Source organism: Symphodus melops (assembly GCF_947650265.1).
Source record: "Symphodus melops genome assembly, chromosome: 8".
NCBI lineage: Eukaryota > Metazoa > Chordata > Actinopteri > Labriformes > Labridae > Symphodus > Symphodus melops.
Genome location: NC_136698.1, coordinates 17,455,471 through 17,479,644, shown reverse-complemented (window position 1 = coordinate 17,479,644; position 24,174 = coordinate 17,455,471). Strand labels below are relative to the sequence as shown.

Below are 24,174 nucleotides of genomic sequence, written 5' to 3'. Positions count from 1 at the left end.
ACAATGAACCAACGAAGCTAAGGTGCACATTGTTGTCACACAACAGTTTGTAGCATCACAGGACCAATGAGGATCCTTGATGCTTGAGTGTAGGCTAATGTAGCAGCTCTGCAGCTTTTGCCACTTTATAAATCAAAGCAAAATGTGTTAGTGTGAATGTTAAGCATCTAAACTGTTTTCTATATGCGTGGCATGCACCTGTCAGGAATTAGTGAGGATGTTGACATTATCCAAAGGAGATGTTAGCTCTGACAAAGTACTTTCACCTTTATCATGAAGGAGCGTAAAGTACACTTTTTATCACTTTTTTTGACAGATGTTGTACCATTTCTAGCTTGAAACAGCACAAAGATAATCAGAGGTGCAAGAACAAGGTTAAACCTGGTTAACTTGATATTCTTCTGCCAGAAATGAGAAGCTTTTGACCCAATATACCTTAATGTTAAATGTTGTCGTTAAAATATAAGAGAGGGATTCACCTTTTAAATATTTAGCAATAAAAAAGTGTGTACGAAGTAAGCAAAGCAAAAGCACTGCAGGTGTTTTGATAATTAAAGAAGTGAAGGAAAAAGTGAAATGTTATCAGAGGAGACTAGAACTGACGTAACATGCTAATGTTAAAGACTCAAATTCAAAGCCTTGGATATTGGTTGTATGTTTTGCTGTGTACTGTACTCATGGCCATGAACCAAAGGGTCAAATGTTTATTTCTGACCATAATTGTTCATTGATTTTACATACATAGCTCCTGCAGTGGCACAGTGGACCATTAGTCCTGTAATAGCACATAAACATTTGAGACAATCGCAAGCCAAACAGAGACACAATCAATGCCTCTCAGCCTCCAGAAACATGATCCTGCACCTGGACTCCTTCAAAGAACCCGAGCACCCTTATGAAAGAGCCAGAAGAGAGACAGTGTCCCTTTAAGGGATAACTCAGAGGAAGAAAAAAAGCCTCAAAGAAAGAAGGAGAGGAGGTGTGTATGTGTACGTGTACTTGTTAAACTAATAGACACTTGGGAAAGAGAAAAAGAAGGAGAGAGAAAGGGAGGAAAGAGAGATAAGCAGAAAGAGAGACAAAGGGGGAGAAACACAACATTGCATTAGGCACTAAGAGCCATTCCTCGCTCGCTAAAGGCTAATGCAATTGCCACAATAAAGAGTGTCTCAGCGGAGGCTGTAAAAAAAACTAGAGGGGGAATGAAAGAAGAGAGGCAGGGAGGGAGGGAATAATAGAGAAAGGGAGGGAGGGAAGGAGGGAGAACAGGCAGCTCTGCCTCCAGACTCTCATATGGACAGTGGATCTCTTGGGACAACTGGTTGAAAGTCTCTCTCTGTCTCTAACGTTACTCCTGGCTGTGTGAGTGGCTGAGTGTGGGCTGGGGCTCGGCTGTGTATCCAGAGTGATTTATCAGGTTTGCAGGACGAAGACAGAGGGAGGGAGGGAAGGAGAGAGAGAGAGAGGGAGAGAAAGAAGGAGAGACATCCCTGGTAGCAGTAACCAGGCTGCTGGCTGGGTGCGTTAACTTCAAATCTGACCTCTATGGGAACAGAACAGCCTCTACTCCTCTTTTCCCCTCCTGGCAAGCTGTGGGGGAAAAAAGGGGGGGGGGCATATATTCTTTTTGCCCCTCTCTGTCTGCTGCTTTCTGGTCCATGGACCACTGGGACGCGGCCCTGGAAGGGACTGTTTGGCAGAGACACATCAGCAGGGGAGACCCGGCTCTGAGGATTGCACTTGGACCAATTCTTGGACCTGAAGCGGCACAGTTGGCACAGTCAGGCTGCAGTTGTTTAGTCAGTCATTAGCTAGTCAGATGGTTAGTTAGTCAGCCAGTAAATCAGTCAGTGGGGTCCCTCCCAAGAGGGTCAACTCTCCCACTTTGTGCATATCCTCATCTGAACTCTGAGGTGACTCAGACTTACCAAGTAGGACCTGAGGGCATGGTGAGTGGCAAACACCCTTCTCTGTTTCACACACACATTTTTCCTTTGACTGTCGTTCTTTTGCGGTTGCAGCGTACTAAATTTCAGCATTTCTAAATTGTATTAGTTTTGCTTTGTTGTGCGGCTCTTTTTGCATTTCATGCCGCTTTCCTTTGGCAGCTGACTGGTCATAAACAGAACACAAGACAGCAGATTTGATCAAAGCATGATGTTGTCTGATGTTATGGATTTTATGCTGTTGCTTTCATCTCTTGTTGATGAGATTCAGTGGAGGCAGCACATCTGTTAGTACAACAAACAAGTAGTTGGCTCACCAAAAATAGTTCAAATGTAAATGTAATGTTTACTAAATGCTACTGAAGGGGGGAAACACTGGGTTTTGTAATGCTAAACATTTTAAACCTTGTACATTGTGAATAAACCTGTATGAAAGAATGCTGTCTGGGATTAGTTAAACAGATAATATTTCATATACACACCTGCATGCCCGTAAGCTGCTGTACCAGCACTTTTATTTTTCCAGCAAACTCATGACTGTGGGGGGATTGTTGATTATCTCACCATTATTTAGATTTTAAAAAAGTTTGATGTGGTAATCTAACCCTAAAGTCAAGCACACAGAACATTTTTGGAGAAAAAAAATTGTTCAAATATTTGATTGTGCTCCAAGGCTTTATCACAGTGTGCTAAATCGGTGTGTTGCTCCCATGTGTTAAAGAAATATTGGACAAGGATAGAGATCAAGTTTTATACTTACACTTTTATATACAGTATATACACAAGTTTAATATAAAATGATCAAATGACTGTGATGGTGGACTTCAGTATTCTAGAGCAGAATTTTGTTATGAATACAAATATTGAATTATTGTATCATAATCATTGCAACAGAAGAACCAGACAGACCCCAAATTAAATCTAACCTGGCAGCAAAAAACATTTTTTACATTTTTCTTAGTTTTCATGCTTGCATATAAGCCACAGTTTAACTAACCTTAAAAATCAAACAAACAGCTTTGGCAAAAAGAAATCAGCTGACCAGTTTGAAACGCAAAATGGAAAAAAAAAAGTAATGTAATTAAAAGACATCCTGTTGAATGAAGTATGCTATTTATCACAACAACAACCAGTTCAAATTTTATCAAACAATACAAAGCTAAAATTCATGTCATGAATATTGTGAATGAGTAGCTTTTGTTTGTCAGGTTTACAGAAGTAAAACTCTGACACAAAGCCCATGACTGTCTCTGATACAGATGTAAGGAGGAAATGGCAGCAAACAAGTTTTAAGAAAACATTATAAACAACTGTCATTCCTACGGTGTGTTTCGGTTTTCAAGAGAATTTCTGGCTGAAATGTCAAATTTAATTTCACTGAACTTTAAAATATAAACTCTCCTTCTGAATAAGTGAAATGCTGCATACTCACTGTGCAGTGGCAGATGTTGAAATGGGCGTTTTCTCTGGAAAACAATGAACAGATGTTTGTTATTTGGGTTCAGTTCCTAATTTCGCTGTCATCAATGAAGTTTATGGGATTGTGGGTGTGTGTGAGTGGATGCCTGCGTGCGGTATATTCTGCAGCAAAGCATGCACCTGTGTGACCTAACAGTAGTTGGTGTGTATGTGTCAGTGTCCTGTGTTGACCTGCACTTTGTGCGTTCATTGTTCCTTTCAGATCAGCTGCAGTGTGTGTAGGTGAACAGGACAGCATGGTTTCCCTCGGCTCCTTTAGCCCTGTCCATGCATCCACCACAGAGAATTTCTGTCTGAGCCGAGGCAATTACAGCACACATCCAAAGCCATCTAAGGAGAGAAACCAAATGAAGGAGCCTTTGATAGGCTCCGACTGATGCATATTTACTTTTTATGACCAACCAAGTAGTAAACAGCTTGCCTTGTTGGCTCTGGAGTGGGACTGTAAATACAGGCCTGTTCACACACAAACATGCAAATAAACATACACATGCACAAGACTTTTATGGAAATCTAGAAAAAGCGTACAGAGCCATCTCTTCAGCGATCATCACAAGAAATACCCGTGACACTGCCAACTCGATCTGTTTGCCAGTCATTGATTTCAAAATCAGGTTTGTCGAGCTATGCCTTTTGTCTGCAGATACAGCAGCAGCAGTAGCCTCCAATTGAAGCCATGTGTGGTGGAAAAACAGGCCTCAGTTTGTGGAGAGTTTGCATGCTTGGAGTGGGAGGGAGCCTGCATGTTACAGAGGTCACAATCCGAACACGCCAACTCCTCTTCGCCCTCTCACACGCAATGCTGATGGAAGCATCTCAACTGTCAGTCAAGAGTCCCTCCCTAATCCTCCTTCACTCCCTCAATACCTTTATTTAAATAAAACACTATAAAGGTATCTACAGATGGTGTTCTAGCTTTTACCTCAATCTTTTTTTCCCAAACTTTGAAAAAAAAATCCAGGTCAAATAAAAGCAATAAAGAAGAGCTCTTATTGTTAAAAGTGTTGTCTGAAACTGTCAACACACCATGTTCAGGATGTGCCACACATTTAAAAAGTGGTGTGTTTGGCTGAGTGGGATTTGACACATCATTAGCATTTGTTCTACTAATGGCCGCTCTGTTACATCCATAGTGTCCTCAAATGAACCCAGCAGTCTACCGCTGTGTCGCTATCACACTATCTAACACAGATAATGCTCAATCAATTCTGTTTTCTGTCATGTTTTATCATCTAAGTGCTTCTGCTTCTGTCTCCGTCCTTTTCACTATGTTTTACATCTCCTTTTGTCTCCTCCATTGTCAGGTTTCAGAGAATCTTTCTCCCCCTTTTGGTCAAAGTGTAATCTCTCTATCTTCAGCTAATAGCTAATAGCTGGGATAGCTTCTTAATGTATATCAGATCAAGAGATCGCCCACACCAGCCCTTAATGCACTTGTGCCATTTCCTTTAATGTATTATAAAGTATAATGTTCCTGGCAGATCTTTTTTCCTCGTTGTTTCAATGATATGTGAGCCGGTGCTTCTATACAGATAACATTCAAATGATTCAGCACTAAGAACCTTTCAACGAGAACAAAAAAAAAATCCAAATATGTTTAGTCTCATATGTCTTATTCTGTTTCATTCCTATTAGAAAAGGTTCATAATGATTGATTCTGCGTGAAATTACATCCTACTAAATTGCATTAACTATGTAAAGTGAATTATTGTTAATGGGACATGAGAAAAACTACTGCTCCTTACATCAGCCCCTTGTGAGGCTGGTTTATAAGGACTGACTGACCTAATGAGCTAAATAATGAAGTTCCAGCCAACAAGCACTTGTACTTCCTTTAATGCTAACAGGGTCTTGAATTACAAAGATGTGTCAAGTCAGGAGTCTCAGTTTTTACATCTGTTATCAACTCAATGTTTCTGGCTTGTTTGTCCTGTTCAGTCATCTCAGTTACGCATTGAACACTGGCCAAATGTCTCAATGAATTAATTTTTAGTACGAATCTTTTACTGAACTGATTGTAATGACTCAGTACATTGAAAAGAACGGTTTTGCCCTCCACCACTCTCTGTGCATGCCCTGTTCATATTTCTTCGTGTTGTTTCCGCTTGTCAGGTGTTTCCAGGAGGGTACGCTTCAGTAGGATTTCACCATAGAAAAACTATAAAAAATATGTTATCCACAAATCTGAGCTCAGCCTAACTTCACAATCATCCCTGCACTTCCTTGGTTCCTCAGCAACACACAAGCCAAGTGTGACGTCGATCGGATGAATGGTTTTTGAGAAACTCCACCAACAAACACACAGACAGACACACACCTGAATGCCTGAATTTATAGACAGATGTGGATAACTAATATAAATGCACTATTTATTTTGTATCTTCGCTTATCCAAAACAAACAAACAAACAAACAAACATGTTACTATTATACCTCACGCCACTTCTGAGCTGATGGGTTTAAAGTGTTTCCAAATTGTAAAACATATAACAGTAGATAAGATAGATTCATGCACAAAAAGTTGAAGATGTAACTCAAGACGACAACAAAATAAGTACAATTTTTTTTTCTGGAAATCCAAACAGCCAGTGTAAAATATGTAGATTACAGAGTCGGTAGAAATGTTTATTGCAACACAACGTACAGTACGTTAACCGTTTTTACTTACATTGCGCATCACGCTAGCAAGAGCTAACCAGCAGTGTTTCGTACGTGCCTGTCCAACAGAAAGTCAGCCAATTCTGTGTCTGCATGCTTTATCTGCTTGGCGTTTTGCCTCACTTTTACCATCTTTGCTGCTCAGTCTGCATCGGTCATATTCACCAGTTTGAATCATGTCTAAACACTAAATTGTATTCATTTCCAAGCTAACCTGTACGCTGTCGTTGACTGGGGGGAAAACAACGGCTCCTTGCCTAGAAACGCCCCAAATCAACAAACACAAAGCAAAACATAGAGGCAGAGGACAGAGTCTACACAGTCACCACTACACATGTATGGAGGCCCATTAGTGATGATTGAGCAGTCTATATTTTACTTACTCTACCTTTAAAGGTCAGCTTGCCAGCAATAGATGCACTGACATTAGCTGTTGTTATTTCTCAGGCCTTTCCCTTTATGTTTTCACTGAAGTGGATTCAATTTCAACTTTGGGATTTGATTTGCATCCAGACCTGCCTTTACCTGTTTTTTTACTCAGTTGAAGGACATATATATATTTCTGTCTGAACACCAGATAAGAGCTCTATTGAAATTCTGCACTTCCTCATTGTCACTTCTGCAGGGCTTAGATGGTGGTGGCGTTGTTGTCAGAAATTGTTGTCAAACTCTGACACAAAATCAAGTGATTGGTAATAAATGGTAGGTTTAACTTTTTTTTTGTATGGGCATCACACTTTTCTTTCCCACACATTCTCACCAACTCGATGTTTCTCTGCATGTTTTGCTACACCTTGTGAGAGCAGAGTGGAAAAACACAGTGACACCTGTGTGTGAGATGCATGGTGACGTCAGTGCTGTAACTGGGTTTAGGTGTGCGGTCATGACCACAAATATCACAACATCTCATGAGCAAAACACGTGCCAAAAAGAAAGGCAGGATCTGGCAGATTTACAAGATAAACTGCTCTCTGCAAATGGTTAGGCTTTGTCGCATCTTGAAGAAAATAAGAATGTTACTGCAAACCAAGGAAATTATGATCGATAGTCATGTGTATAAGTGCTGTGTACATTTTGTGATGTTGTTCAGGCTTCTTTGTGTTTTCATGCCACTTGAGCTGAGTGTTATTTCTACTCTCCTTTGTCATTTTACCCAACAAGCAGTTCCTCCAGGCTGCATGAATGAGGTCATTTTGTTCATCTGTTACTGCAAACCTTGCACTTTCTAAATGTGGTGACATGTTCATACCTTCAGCCTTGTGTATAATAATAAACTTCCATCAGGCTGTAAATTATGTTCAGTTGGATTCTTGGGATGTGGAAGTGTCTTTTTGCTTTGACAAATTAAACTAAATGTTCAGTGGCATCAAAGAAATCATGTCAAAACTGAACACTCAAACATCGCTCAAGCAAAAATGGCACATTTTCTCCACCAGCATCTTAGATGTGAAGATCTGCTGCTTATATGTCAAATATTCATTAAACAACTTACTAATTAAGATCTTGAATTGTACCATGAAGTCTTGTTGTTGAATAGTTTCATGGTGTTCTTGTATGTGTCATGTGCGTTTGATAAAGTAAGGCCATGACTTGTATGTGTTACTGTGTTTTATAGGTTTGGTGATTTTATCTGTATAACTGTGGAGACAGCTAAATGTGTGAATAAGAGGATAGTAGTGAATTGTACCAATCACAACATATTGTACCCTATTATACCATAACTTATCAAACAGAACAGCATCGTATCACAAAGTTAACATATTGTATGTAACGAATGTCTCTGGGTTCCTGTCAATGGGATACTCTGCTCTGATGTGAAGCTATACAATTGTTTTCTTTTTACTATATTCTGATGCTTAAAAGGTAAAAAAATAAATACTTTAAATATTTCTAATGATCAAAATAATTATCGGTGGCTGTCCTAAATGAGTGTTTTAATGAATTGTGTTTGACCTTTTAATAATCATTACAGTATGAAACTTGTGCTGTTTGTCCCACCCTCTCATTGACTGTGCTTGCCAAATATATGTCACCTCTCTGCAGTCTTCATTTTGTCTTTAACACCTCAGTCACCTATCAGTTATTTCCCACATAGAGCTTTCACACCCAGGAAACAAACACTGACTCACACACGTCAGAGGGCATGACCGCTCCCTTTGATTCACTCTCACTATTTCTATTCTTTTCTTTCACACACTACACATAACCGATCATGCATGGAAATAATAAACACACAGAAACACACAACACACAGAAACACACATGCACAGAGGCAATCCCTCATTCCTCTTTCCTGCAACTATTCAGCGAAGCACAACTTTATGTTCCACGACTCAAAATGGAGACACATATTTATTCATAATACATGTGCAGGGAGGAGCGAGCTGTTAACGCTGGTTGACAGCACAGACATATTTCTCTGTCTGGAAGGATTCTTCACGCCTTTGTTATGTTGTATAACTTGTACTGTGGCGCTGCACATAAACACAATTTATGTGTAAGTCACTTAGTTCATTTATAAACACTGTTGTGATGCAAACGAGGTCATGTCAGAGAACACTTGGTGTTTTTATGAACCTGCAAGTGTGGACAAGAGTACGCCAGCTTTGACCTTTAGAGACAGGATTGTGCGTTTTATAGTGAAGATGCCATGATAGTAGTGCTTTTGTTTTGTAATGCGTATCTGTTCAAATCATTTGTATTGCACACAAAAAAAAGATAGAACAAATTTAGATTTCCCCATTGTAATGGAAAAATGTTGAAAGCGGCACTGTGGAGTCTCGGCCTTCACATCCTCCTGACTGCTCAACAATACTGTCATTATTCCTTCCACACCAGGGTGGGCCTGGAATTTTCCCTGCAAAACAGCAAAAACAACAACAAAACATAATGCATGCAGACGTTCCAATTCTTCAGAAAAGGGGGGGGGGCCTTGAAAGAGGCGTGTTTTTTTTTTTTTTTTTTTTTTTGGGGGGGGGTTTCTGCGTCTTTGCATGTGGACCCACCCGGCAACGTCGCACCGTCTCTGACCTGAAATCCCCTCATATAATATGACAAGCAGGATCCTGTCCATTTGTCTACATTGATTTTTAATTGGTAAAATAAGTTCCAGATCTCCTGATGCACTTTCTCCCTGGCTGACATCATATACGTAGAATTTGATATTGAAGTGCACCAGGCCGTTTGCATTGTCCTTGGTATTTTGAACAAGCTGTGTTTTCTTCAAAAAAAAACTGACTACTGCCTAGCTGGCACTGCAAGTTCCAACTAAAACTCCACATCTGCTGCATCCTGCTGATCTGTACAGAAGAGCAGTCTGCAGAGTCATTCCTCACGTCACACTAATTCAATATTGTTTTCTTACAGAGATAAGTTGTATCATCTTCCATCCAAAGGGTTACAGGAGTCGTTTGAAGTGCATCATCAATTTTCATCAAATCACTTCAGGTTCTAAGACAGGTTTTGTTTGGAGTTTCTAACGATTAATGTCTCTCTTTTTTTTTTTTTACTTTTCTTTTAGGTCACAGGTGCTCCACAGCTGCTGTAGATGGACGGAGGCATCTGGAGCCCAGGAGGATGTTGGAGCAGATACAGAGGGCAGAAGAAGGGCGGAGAGGTGCAAAGTTGATCCCCGCTGTGGTGGGGAGGGTTCCTGGCACCGTGATTTGATGCACAAAGAGAAACAAAAATCACATTGCCAGGGATTTCCACTCTTTCACAGCTTAGCAGGTGATCGCCTTACATTTCCACTGCGGGAAGCTTTTTGCATAGAAGATAGGTTGTTCTGTTTCTTATTATTACCTGTCAACAGGAGTTGCTGAAGTTAGATTTATGAATAGAGGATTATTTTTTAATTGCCATCTCCTCTCGATGGCATTCAAGTGGTTATGGAATCAGCTTTTCACACAAAGACACACAACACATTTAGGTGTTAAAGCTTGCAGTTTCATGTGCAGAAGGCAGAAATCTAAACTGTCCGGACTAATCTCACTTTTCAAATGCATGCAAAAGTCACATAGCTTTACAACATAGAACAACATTTTGTCTTTTGATCACATTTCAGCTCTTTGAATTGAGATTCATAAACAGGCACCATTTTAATTTTTAAAGTGAAGGCCGGGATCTTCTATTGGTGGCGCCATCTGAAACACAATACAAGAGAGCCCCATTTAAGGCAAAGCAAACCTCAACATTGTAAGCACTTAAGGCTTCGAAAGCAGCCACCCTTTACCACTGAGCAGTCACGTAAAGGTCTGCGTGCGTCTCTGTTCCCTCAAAAGCCATCCACCCACTTGCTAAAGGCACAGAGCTTAGCTAATTGGTGAGCATTGATCCCTGCTATGTGTTGTTCACAGTGGCTAAGTTCAGTGCCTGAGGTGAAATAGTTGATTCGGCGGAGGGGATTTGTTCCGCTGAATGGAAAGAACTTGATGATCTCGGATGTGAAGAAAGGAGGGGGGAAGGAGTAGAGGAGTGAAGAGAGATAAGGTGGAGAGGGAGCAAGGAAGGCGCAAACACAGAAAGGCTAAAGCTTGTGGTCCCATGCAGGAACTATTGAGGGTTAAATGTGTTAATGTGGACCAAATGCAGGTTTATGATTGTGCAACGCTTTCGAGACTTGAGACAAGCTGTACTATTCTTTTATCGTGTTTCCCTGAAGCATTAACCGTGTAATTGATCTGGCAAGAATCATCATGCATACTTAATATATTTGAAAGTGCTTCGGTGAGACAGATTGACCCTGGTTTAATGTGGATTAAAAAAATGGCACAGTTTATATTGCAATTTAAGGAATGTGGTGCTAAACGTCAGACATGTGCAGGCATGCCAAGTTCATGTCCAACAGACTTTGCTCAGGACTTGTGTGCTAGTATTTTGGTGTCACATGCCAGCCTGGACTTGTGTGTTGGAGAAGAAACCTGAATTAATCTTGTTAATATTTTATTGATAATAATAAACATCTCCTTAATGATTTTTGTTGCCCAATAATAATTGTAACTTGACATGGCATTTCTGTTAAGGTTTGAATTTATTTAAAAGCTTCAAAGTTCTGTTTAATCGTGTGTCTTCCTATTGCAAGTGTTAACTGTCTTAAAAGTATTTTTATCCAATCTAACATAAGCTACAGTTGTGTCAATGTCAGGCTTGGTATAGCATTAATAGATTATATTTTACATTATACATGATTTTTACTGTGGATCTACAGGCTGTATAAAAAAAGAAAAAAAAAATCTTCATCACAGCAAGATATAAGCTTTGAGTTTTCTGTGACCCATCCAATCACCCCAAAACTAATCAATTGTGCAGCTGATAATGTTTCCTCAGACATTTGAGAGAAATCATGTGTCCACCACTCAAATGGATTGTCATTCCATTGGCATTGTGTACAAAGAACTAGACACGTCATCTCAACAAATAACACACAACGACCTCGAAATACAAGGTAAACAAGTTGGGGAGATTTTTTTTAAAGCCTTTGTAAGACCACACTCCCCAGTGTGTGTTTAATTGCTATCAGGGTACCATGTTAGCTGCTCTGTCTTCATTATTAAACTTGGGGAAATAAGTTCTCCAGCCAGTGAAAACTTAGGTTTTCATTATGCACAAACAGACTTAACATGAAACCCTTTCATACGTATATCAAACCAATGAAATATACAAGTTAGAAATAATACTAAAATATTTCAGCTTAACTTCAAAGAAATATCAACTTTGGGCAAAATAAACTAGTGCTCTCTGTAACAGATATTTTTTAACAAGAACAATGCTGCGTCTTAAACTTTTACAGGAATCATCCTTTGGTGACTTTCCTGGGACAAATAAGTTCACCTGTGTTCACTCAATTTCCTTTATGTATCTGTTGATACATTAAGTATGTTTTGACAGTAGTCATTTTAGACAGCAATTCTGTAGGTTGCCAGTTCCAAAAGGAACTCCAGTGGCTCATTGTACATTTTATCATTCTGCAACTCAAATGTGCCATACAAGTATATCAGGCTCCAGATCACAATGAATTCCCTCCAACTTTCATGCTGCATATCCTGTTAATCTTTTTGTTACAGATTTTGAAGAAGCCTGAAGCTTGCACTCTGTAGTGTGAAACAGAGCAATATCTGGGCTGTGCCCTCCTGTGCCTACTGAACTGGTATCAGTGTTTTACCTGAAAACTGGCTCAGTTCAGCAGGAACAGGAGTGGAGCCCACCCAACATCTAGCAGGATCGATGCCCCATGTTATGTCTCCAATATTTATTGCTGTACAGAAAGAAAGCTCTGCCTATAAAAAATACTTTTACATTCCGTTAATCATAACCACGACCAAACATTGATATACATTTTCCTCAGTCATTGACCATGGCATGATAAAAATCAAACCCAGCCCATCAATCTGTCAAATAATGGCACTGAACCCTAAAGTCTACGTAAAGCAAAGCAGCTCGAGTTAGATGTTGGTGCCTCATGCTTAAATATGAATATTTCATGAGCAGATTTACCATTTTTTGCTTGATAGGTAGGCCCTGGCATCCTGAGCCTTGCATATTGTTACATACTGATGCAGTCTTGTTGTTCTGCTCAGCCTTCATGTTTATTTCAGTATTCTCCCCTTGAAAAGACCGTAAACACATCCCTCACTTTTTGCCTATCTCTCTTTTTCTTCAGTCTTCCTGCTGCTGTCAAAGGCCAGACTAAGACTGGAGTTCATTGTCAGGTAATCCCAGCGTAATGTCTGCTATGCTTGTATAATTGATGTCATCCAGCAGTCTTCACCATCAGTAACTGGGAATGTGTGTAATGCCGCTTGCTCCACACTCTCCATTAAACTCAAATTCACCAAGGGAAAGCTTCATCTTGAAGATTTCATACCCACAGGAAAATGAAAGCTCATTAGTGAGCATGATGAAGCTACTCTTATGCAAGAACTCCACTGATCATGGTTGGCAGCATAAAATTATATTCCTGTTGCTTTGAATTTCTGAGGAAACATGCTCCATTGAAACCTTAAGGACATTCCCCTTAAAAGGTTAAAAAGTTATTTTTCACTGTCAGCGGTGTGCTCTGTCTTTGGGGGCTTTCTTTCAGCCAAGTGTTACCAATGACTACTAGTCGATGATTTGTGTAAGCATTTAGTCAAACTGAATGTAGAAGACAATGGTGCATGAATTGCATTATTCTAAATGTCAGTAAGTTTGTAAGTACTTTATACAATTTCATGCCTGGTTAATTATGATGTTATAGGTACAACCCAATGTATCATTCATTAAAACCCCAACAAGATTAAATGTAATAAAGATGAAATGAGCCTGAAAAAGAATTGCAGCATTGCTTTTTTGGATTAACTTTTCTAGGTCAACATCATTTATACCCAGGGGAGAAACAAAACATTTCATGGTTGGGTTTTCATTTGAAGAATTATCATTTTCCAGGTTTTTTTCAGCAAAGAAAGAAAAGATTATTCAAACCTAGTCAGATTGTGGGTAACTGGATTATCTTCCCTCTCCTACACACTGTTTTTCATGTCAAAACCAGTTGCCTGCATTACCCACAATGCAACTAAATATTGAAAACAGACAGGTCAGATATTGAATGTGACATGGTATACAACAAGAAACTAATGGAGATGCTGATTCTTGGGAGCAGCTTAAGGAAGTTTTTTCAAGGTCTAATTTGTCTTACTCAAATGGTACTGTATATCTTGCGGCGATTAAAAGTAATTACCAAAAAACCTTTATGCATTTTTAAAATTTACAGCTAGTCAAATGTTGTAGACCTTTAAAAACTACTATACAAATTAACAGTTAAATCTCTATCAAGCAGGTTCTTCAATGGTAATGAAACAGTCCAAAATTAATATTGATGCCTTTTAATAAGGTACAAAACCAAACAAGACCATCAGCAACAAGATTGATTCTTTCTTCATTGTTCTTTTAATGCCCCTAAATGCTGCCACGGGGTGAGGGTCAAACAAGAGTATGAAAAGCCTGCTGAAACATACACATTTTTCTTTTTCCTTAGAAGTCTTCAGTGATAGATTGGAAGGGTAATTAATGAATGCTTTACATAAAGATGTATAGTTTTGTTCACAGGGGGTGTCAACATTAACACCAACTGTTAGTTCCTCTCAGAGATTTAGGGCGTTTTTAAAAAAAAAAAAAATCCAAATGGTATAACAAGGAGATTTGAAAATTTGAGACTTATTTGAAAAAGAAAAAAGTTTGGACTTAAGATCCAATGTTTTTGATGTCCTTACTACCATGATGATAATGGTTTGCTGAAACTCATTGTTGTGGTGGAAAGTTGAAAAGTTCAAAATGCATCTATTTAGGTTTCCCCTTGTTACCCTTGGTTGCAAACTTTGACAACAACAAGCATGAAAATACATATTTCAGAGTTCTCATGTAAACAGAAATACACATTCACAGGGCCAGGAAAGACATCCAGACCAAGGCCTACAATTCTCCATAGTCAGTTTTCCTTTTACCTTCAGGCCTCAAAGGCGACCAGATCTCATGATGGGTCTGCTTTATTGAGCCAGATCTACTTTTGTTGCCCTGTCTGCCATTCAATCAGCATCTGTGCGGTTCTTGCCCATGGCTGTGAGCTTGGCTGCGTAATATGGTTTAGAGCTGAGCAGGAACATCTGTTCTACAAAGCTTCTGCTTCTTCCATTCCTGAGGCCTCATGAAAAAACCAATAGCCAGCGTTGAGGTCGCTGCTGCAGCACAGGACCAACAAACCAACAAGGATCAACTTCCAGTCCCAACAAACCAGCAAGGCGCTGCTCCCTATACTTAAAAATGCTGTCAGATAAACATTTTTGTGCTTTAGCCCATAATATTATTATCTTATATATTACTATATGGATGTGATTTCAACAGAAGATACATGAACAATGTTTTAGATACATGCTGATTATACTCTTGAGCCCCTAAAATGTCTACAGACTCTCAAATTGGTACACAAACCTTGAGTTGGGTGGGAAATATTAGCTTATCACAAAGACCAGAAACAAAGGAAATTAAAACCGCAAGCAGTGATGAGGGGCCCGAAGCACCCCGTGCATGTCTGTGTGTGTTGGGACGGTGGGAGTCAAACCGTGAGTCGTGGCCAAGCAGCAGGCCTTACAGTGTGATTTATGATTTGTGAATGTTTGACAGTAGACTGAGGCCACACCCTTTTCTGTAGAATCAAAAGAACAACAAGAGATCTTGAACATGTCTAGAACACACTGACACTGAGTTAGTAATGATCGCATGAACAGGGTCTCATTAAAGTATGTTCAAATAGGAAGCCTGAAAATGCTAAATTGGTCATCATTTATTCATTCATACATTCAAAAAATTATAATGGACTTCCTGTTGGGTTTCGACTATGGGTAACAGAGGATTTTTTGTAGGTCCTGAAATGGTTAACATAGCTAACATTGTCATGCATGTAGGGGAAAAAACGTCTCTATGGGGAGGCATTTTGGAAAAGTTAAAAAGGAATGCGCCAAGAGATCAAAGTTGGATGGCACGCCGTGGTCACGCTCTGTAACAAAATAACATGCAGAGCACAAGCTAAGATCTTCAACATGTGTTGAAAAAATTGATGCTGAGTTTGCAATGATTGGATGAGCCCCCTTGAACAAGTTTGTTCAAATTTAAGCCTTGTTCAAATTTAAGCCTTTTTTTGCATTCAAAAAAATAATTATGGCCGACTTCCTGTAATGTGTTGACTATGGGTGTCAGAAGATTTTTTGTATGTCTTTTCAGGTGAAAGTAAGGTTTACTTAAAGAAATGTAATTTAAATATCCATAAGTACATGAGTATCTGAATAGTCATGTTGAGTTTATATAACTTAAGATAACACTTTGAGTGAACTTAAGTACATGAGTAGATGTGAATAGTAATTTTCAGCTTAAACAACTAAAAATAACACTTATAAAAGTGGTTGGACAAGACATCAAAGTGTGATGGTATGGTATGGTATGTATAGGACAAAAAAATGATCTATGGGGAGGCCTTTTTGAAATTTTTAAGGGGGCACCACTGAGCCATTTAGCCACGCCCACAGTACACATTTTACTTTCCTATTGGGATAGTGTGTGTGACGTTTGGTGAGTCTACAGTAATATTAACCCCCTCAAAAATACTTCCTGTCGGGGCACTGGTGGCGCAGCGGCAGCGCGCGCGTCCCATGTAGCGAGGCTGTGGTCCTCACGCGAGCGGCCCGGGTTCGCGTCCAGCCTGTGGCTCCTTTCCCGCATGCCTCTCCCCACTCTCTCCCTGATTTTCGCCTCTATCCACCTTCCTATCTCTATAATAAAGGCGAAAAGGCCGAAAATAAAATCTTAAAAAAAAAACTTCCTGTTTGCGGCGAACAACGTGTCTGTCTGTATAGGGAAAGCATTAGACGTAGATGTTTGAGCTTGAAACGGTTGTATAGCCACAGTGTTATGACGGCCCACACCCCTTTTGAGGAGGATACGATGAATTTTGTAGCTGTAGCTAGTGCTAAGTGAGTAATACAGAATTTTTTAGCATGGATGTGTTCAGGGCAGACCCTGTATTGTGCATGACACATTTAGTGATTTTTGAATTCTGCTTGGCAGACGTGCATTTTACGGTTCAAAAATTGGCAAAAAGAGCACAACGTAATATGTTTTGCATGTTTAGAACAGAGTAACACTGAGTTCGCGTCAAACGCATGAATGCTTTCAGACAAATTCTTCAAATAGGTATCCTGTAAACAGTGTTTTTTTGACTTTCAAAAAATCCTAGTGGACTTCTGTGGCTGGGCAGCTGAGGCTCAGTTGGTAGAGACGTTGTCCCTCAATTGGAAGGTCGAGGGCTCGATCCACAGCCCCCACGAGCAACATGTCCGATGTGTCCTTGGGCAAGACACTTAACCCCAAATTGGGCGTCAGGGGTGTATGAATGTGCGTGAATGGATAGTTACTGGATGGGCCACATAACCAGCCATCCGTGTGAATGGGTAGGTATGATCTGCGGTGTAAAAGTGCTTTGAGTAGTCAGAAGACTAGAAAAGCGCTATACAAGCTTAAGTCCATTTATTACAGCCAAGCAATCGGGACTTTTTTTAGGTCTTGGCATGACTGATATGTAAAAAAAATGGTCATTTGTGTAGTCAAAAAAAAAAAAAAAAAAGGGGTGCGCAAGAACCATTTTACAAACTTTTTTTTACGAAAAATACAAAAATATCGAAGCAGGTGTTCTGCGTGTTGCAGACAACCTGAACAAAATCACACCACCTCCTGTACTTTTGAGAGCAAAGGAAATAGCAGCATTGTGAAATGCTGCTTGAAGGCACCTCTGGAGTATCGCTAGAGTGAAGACAGTGGTGATATATCAAAAAAGAGTCTATTAATAGTAGATTTTCAAAACGGGCACTCTTTTGAGTTTTTTAAGATTTAAAAACACTTATCAAGTGTCATTGCAAAAAGCTGAGTATGTATATATTTTACAGGTTGTTTTTATTTTACATTTTTACTGTCAGAATTCACTAACTGCTATCAAAGACATCTTGTTCATAGATTGACAGTCAACATAGTAAAGTCTAAAGTTGATTTCCTCTGTCCTCCATCTCTTCAGCTTTTAGGTAAGTGCAAAATAGCGAATTAACTTTAACTATCGTTACCTATTAAAGGTGTAAGGATCACTGTCAGCAGTCACTTTAAATCAAGTTAACACATCATTTTATGGCAGGATTTGGAGTAGGATTTCTTTCTCAGTTGGGATTATGTTGAACTAAAACCCAGGCTTGTGTCCTCGTTAGTTAATACATTGCTTTTAATAGTTGTGTTTCCCAAGAAAAAAAAAGGTGGCAACTAAGAGACTGGGAACTTCTCCATAACGTGCAGCAGTAGAATGCCTTTCTAGAGCACCAGGTGGGTGGTTCTATACGTATGACGTTGATAGTCATTAAGTGTTACACTATTATTTAAATCTTGAATAATAGTCTGAAAATGTAAATATGCTAACTCACGAAACCAATATGGGGAATACTAAAAGTATTATGTCTGTAACATCAACATGTTTGTCACTGGGACCATTCTAGCAAAGGAATGCTGCCTTTAGCTAATCGCTGTTCCTACAATCCTTCAGAGCCCTGAGAATGGCTGTACCATCCCAGCCTCTTAAATGAGGCCCCTGCAGGGCCTCTCTCTGCAGTAACCTGCATTGGGACAGAAAAAAACTTTTTGAAACCAAAGCCGAATCATCATCCTTGAAACATTTTTCACAACACAATTAGTTAAGTGGTCACGGTGCTCAGGCAAAGCACAGCGAGAATGAGAGAGGGGATTAAGAAAAGAAAGAAAACATGCCCACATACATTCCCAAGGTGGTGAGCAAAGTCACTGAGGATGGCCGACATCCAGCCCTCAAGAGAAAACTTGCTGTCTTTTCTTAAAAGACAGCAGTTTTTATTGGTAAGTGAAAACCAATGAAAACTGATTTTTTTTTTGTATTCTTATTGAGCAGGGTAGTTTTCCTTTTTTTTAAAGGTTAGTGACACACTCTCTTGACTGCTGGCCTCTGTTTCCGCTGTGCGTCTATCTAGAATCTAATAAAAAGGAAACAGCTGCATCCAGCCATGAAGACACCCCCCTCCTCCACACCCCTATTGGCTGAAGAGTAAGTCTCACCAGTAAACAATCTTCTGTGAACCTCTCAGCATTTTTTTAAAATATTCTCTGTTATTTTACTTTTGATCTATGGGATTAGGAAATGAAACCATTTCATGGCATGTGGTTCAGTTAAATTATGGAGAAGATTAATAACTTTAATCTATGGACAAAAAAATTGGACTCAAAGGCGTTATAGAAGAAGAGGATGTTTTTTTGGGCATCCTCAAGCAGGATTACTCAACCAGGTGCAGTTGCCAGAAACACGTGAAGAGCAAAAAGGCCCTGCATACAAATGTTTTTAATTTTTTGCAGCAAGAATGTTTCTCTCTCTTTATGTGCTGCTGGTTGTATGAACGTATGGTGTCAGTAAAAAAGCAGACAGGCTTATTAGCTGGGTGTAATTGTAACCACAACAGTGAATATTTGCAGTCATTATTGTCGTCCTAAAGTTGAACTGGAAGCTGTAAGAAAGCTAAGTAAACTTAACATTTTCTTTGGGAGTTTCGGTCCTCTGGGTTAAATTAAAAAAGGTTCCAGATGCTGCCAGTTTATGAAATCATGCTGTGCGTGAATGAGAAAGACCAGATAACATCTGAGATGTCTGACCCAATAGACACCTGGCTGTTTTTGTCTGTTTCATATCACTGAGTCAAACACATTAACTAAAAGTCCATAATTATTTTTTGAAGTGCAATGCATGTTGCTGTGATTAAAGCATTATTTTCAATTAATTTGTTGAAGAAAAGATTATTTCATATGTTTAGAACATGGTCGGTGTTCATGCCAATCTACCAAAAAAGGAACAATGGTTCTCTTAAAATATGCTTGAAATTTGGTTAAAGAAGGGGAACTAGGAGACAGAAAAAGGTTTTTGTAGCTTTAACTGCCCAATAGAAAATACATACATGTTGTTCTTTAACATTTACTGTGTTTTACTCATTATTTTGTGACTACTGTGCATGTACAAAGGTATTAATGAGGGACTGGGGGTATAACAATCTCACTGCACAATGCCTGCTCAGCTGACCACTTCGAAGCATTCATGGTATGGCTAAGTTGGTGGCTAACAGCTATCAACAACAGCAACATAAAAAAAACATGCATTATTGCAAGAACACATCATGTATTGATTATACTAAGGTCAATGGACAAAATAATCCCAGTGACCGGCTAAATTTGTTTTAATTGTTGTTGTCTTGATTGCACCGTACACACTTAAACTCTCTTAAACACATAATCAGAGCTCATGGGTTGCCTGCTGTTCATTTTAAGAGTTGCATTAATAAGAATAATAAAGAAAAGTTTGCAGTTGAATAGACTTTCAGTATTCTCAGTAAAGTATCCATCAATCAGTTGAAGGAACCAAGTCTTTATATTTTGTCTTTTTCACATTTCCCAAGTTGCAGATAAATGTTTTTATGCTTTGAAATTTAAACAAACAATTAGTCAGGGCTGTCTCGAGATACATTATCTCTATTCACATGTGATGTTTTTTCACTCCTCAGTGTGCTCTGAGGACAGAAGCAATCAGAACTAAATTTCACAGTCTCTCATTTTTACAGTTTTAAACTTAAATAGTTTGTGATCACTCTTGATGCAATGATGTTACAACCAGTCAACCAACACTGGAGTATGTCATTTTTTTTCTATTTCTAATGTGAGTGTAGTATACTCAACAAGCATCGCCGATAGACTTTGAATGTGTGTTGTCGACATTTAGTGACTTCTGTATTGTGAGTATTCGAGAATGGTAGCTGACAAGGTCGAGGACACTATAACAGCCCAAGTGATTTCTATTTGAAAACAGGTATTAAATAATGAAACCATGCTTAAAAGAAACAATCCCAAACAAATTACAGCTGTGACAGTTTGCTGCAAATTTAAAGCTGTCTGATATGTGAAACTGCAAACATCAAACAGGACGTTTTTGGTGGATCTGGAATATCTTTATTTTTATGATATCTAAATAATTATAATTTACAAACCTTTTTTGACTAAATCGTATTTTGTTTGTTTATGTGTTTTTAAATTTGCATTGTTTCTAAATGTACAGCCTAGTTCTCCTAATACATATCTTTTGAGCCTTTGAACTGCGTTTGTCCTTGTAAGCCACCAGTTAAGACTTGATTCATTTCTTCCTTTTTTTTTGTTCATTATCACAACCAAAAAAGAAGACTGAACTTCAAAGGATTTTGCAACAGAAAATTAAAATGAGAGGCTGAAAAGTTTTTCTTTTTTATTTAAATAGTTCTCTTTACCATGTTTACCTGAACCTCACCGTTGTCTTAGTTCAGTGTTGTGTTCAGCTGCTGGTGATCCATCCTGCCCAATTATTAATATTGTACAAATACAATATTTTTGATCAATTAAAAATGCTTACTGTAAATGAAGGCCCTTCTATTGTCATTCATGTATTTTTTTCAAGGAAACTGTGCCCCTTTAAAACATCTATAAATACAAGGCGACCTTTTCCCCGAGTGAGAAAAAAATCTACAAAAAATCTTCTACATGCACATGCTTTGAGTATAAAAAAAGAAAAAAAGATTTTAGTGGAAAATACCTTTAATAAGATCCCCATGTGTATCATCAATGCCATGTTGAGTATCATATCAAACTGTAAGCCCCTGATAAACAATGATGTCACTTATTTAATTATATACTTTACATTTGAATAGTCATTACCTTTTAATGATTACACCAACGGCTGTATTTTCACATTCACGTGGTCATAGTGCTGAGGGTGAAACATTTCCCATTCTGTGCACAGCTTCCCAGTGCCTCATCCACTGCGGCCTTTCTTACACACTACATCATTAGCTGTCTGCTGAACACCTGGAGGCAAAGCAAGCAAGGTAATTATTGAGGGCACAGCCACGTCTGCACGCAACCATCATTAACCCATCTTTGTTCATTTAGAGCAGGCTGTGTTGTTGTAAGAGGAGACGCAGGGAAAACAGCAGCGTAGAGCGCCGATAAGCCCCTGACATGTCAAATATGATACGACTGTCTCTGAGCATAGAGCTAATAAAAGCTGGAATTTGCTTTTTTCATCAAGCACTCGACCTGGAGCGGTGCCAGCGAATCTGATGATAGAGGCTTATCCCCAGCTCTTAACCATAAAGGTGCAGGAATTTATGGAAGGGAACTCATACAAACACATAACCAGCAAGGACTATGTTTGTTTACCATGCAAGAAAAAAGAGAAAGGAACATTTAAGAAGAGAGCTCCAGAAATCTTAGTTTACCTCAGAAACAGAGACTGGATCCCGAGAATGTGTGATTATAAGAAATTTTCTCTATGACTGTGTGCACATCTATCTGCAGAATGCAAAATATGTGCAAAGTTTCAAGTTGCTTCACCATATTTAACTCATGAATAGTAAATCAATCGTTGTATATTTCCCTCTGTTACACCATTGTAAAATCCCCTCAGCTGAAGAAACCAGTCACTTTCTCTCTCTCACCTCAATGCCTCATTTCCTCCTTAAAGGCAACACCAACTTGCCCGTGCAGCTCACACAAGTCATGAAGAGGAATGCATGTATTTGACAGATTGCCAGGAAGATCGTGGAACACCCAGTTATAATTGATTAGCGAGTGGATTGATTTTAATATAAGATGACTTGTCATCTTTTGTTTGTTTTTTCTTATATTTAAGATTATGCCTTTATTCATGGGATCACCACAAATGGTATTCTATTTAAAAAAAAAACATTTTTGTGAGCATGCACTCCTTCTTATCTCTTCTTTCATTTTTGAGTCTAAATACAAATTTAATGAAAGATATTCTTTTCAACAAATTACAATGTTCAACAATGTTAAAAAAAAAAGCGTAATAGTTAAACTACTTTAAACAAGTGCTTATTAAATAACAGAGAAAAAAAAATCACTTTTCCTGTTTGAGACATTAAAAACTTAAAAAATAAGTCCTAGGGAGGCATAAAAAGGATTTTGCACCAGCGTTATTAACTACAGGAAAGGTCTCAAGATAAGTCTGCATATTCTTGCTAAGAGGAAAGTATTATGGATATGTTCTCTCACATGCATCCTGCTTTATATCTAAGTTTGTGAATATGACACGGACATACAACATGGTCTGGTTAAGAAGTAGCTTGTTCTATTTTAAGTCCACTTTTTTCTAAGCTAAACACAAAGAGCTGTGCAGTGCACACAGTCCTGAGGTTGCAAGAAACCTTATAAGGCTATTATTAATGATCTCAACAAAAAGATAGAAAAATGAATATTGCCCATATAGTGACGATAAATGCACATATCAAGGGGAAAAAAGGAGGTCTCTTGGCATAATTCTTTTAAAATTCCTTGAAATAATTATTATTATTTTAGATATTTAGAAAAAAACTTGACATTCTACATAAAAGATAACATTGCATTTTAGTGGTTATAACTGCTCACCTGTTTGAAGTAAGCAAGGGTGATGTCACGTATTTCTGAGCACCAATCAACGTTTAGCAACATTTGAATCAGACTCAGAGGACAGGAGACTGTCCTGTGTTAAATCTCAACTTACACCACCCTTTTACAAATGAGTTGAGATTTTAGGTTGTCCCTTAAAAAGAGATGCTTTACTTCCCCGATGTGAAAAGTTCAGAAAGTAAAACGAATGTCAATTCTTCCACTGCTAGAATACTTTAAATCTTTACTTTCTATGACTGATTCATGAAATGGAAGTGAAACTGCAATAGCGCACGCCTTGTACACTTTGGTTTGGTTTTGTTAGAATACTTGTACATGCTGTGACATCAAAACGAGTTTCTTCATTATGTTGCAGACGATAAATACAGCAGCTTGGATCACTTACAGGTGCAAACTATCCGCTCAACATTTCTTATCCACCACGCCAGACAGTCATAATGAATTTATCAATTAGGCCTGGCTGTGTGTGCCCTTCAGGCTGCAGCCGGCCCTCACCTTCTCTGCACTTAGCTTTAATCAGTCATCCTGTCAGATCAGCACAGCAGAGAGCAGGGGCAGAGAGAAGTTACAAAAAGAAGATGTGTTTTTTTTAAACTAAGTCAAGTTGAGAGTATTTTTCATCATATAAAGTTGCAGTTGTGTTTTGCAAGCCTGCATTTCATTGACGAAAACACACAGATCTTGTGTTCAGTAAAAACACATGTCCCATTACAAAAGTAATAGTAATAGTAGTAATGTTTAATATGAAAGTAAGACATTTAATAATCTACAGAGCATTTATGATGTAGTTAGAGTAGTTTCTGCAGTTAGTTAGGTATATGAACGCTTGGGTCCACCCTCAGTCAGGGAAGGCTCTGATTATGTGTCTCCCTCTAGAGGTGAGCAGGGATAGTGATCTATATGAAACAAGCATGCATGCGCGGGTAAACCAAAAAATAAACTTTATTTATATTTCCATTTATATTTATACACAAGGTGAAATGTTTCATGTTTACATAGAATGCTACAATACAATGAGATACTCCAAAATA

The 24,174-nt window shown here is 38.7% G+C and overlaps 1 long non-coding RNA gene across 1 annotated transcript; it reads left to right on the top strand.

Annotated features, from left to right (window-relative positions):
- Window positions 1-1,308: 1,308 nt before the first annotated feature.
- On the top strand, window positions 1,309-13,386 carry LOC306828521. The gene is made up of 3 exons (XR_013779757.1): window positions 1,309-1,949; window positions 9,603-9,811; window positions 12,741-13,386. It is a non-coding gene; the product is annotated as an uncharacterized lncRNA (long non-coding RNA).
- The last annotated feature ends 10,788 nt before the right edge of the window (window positions 13,387-24,174 follow it).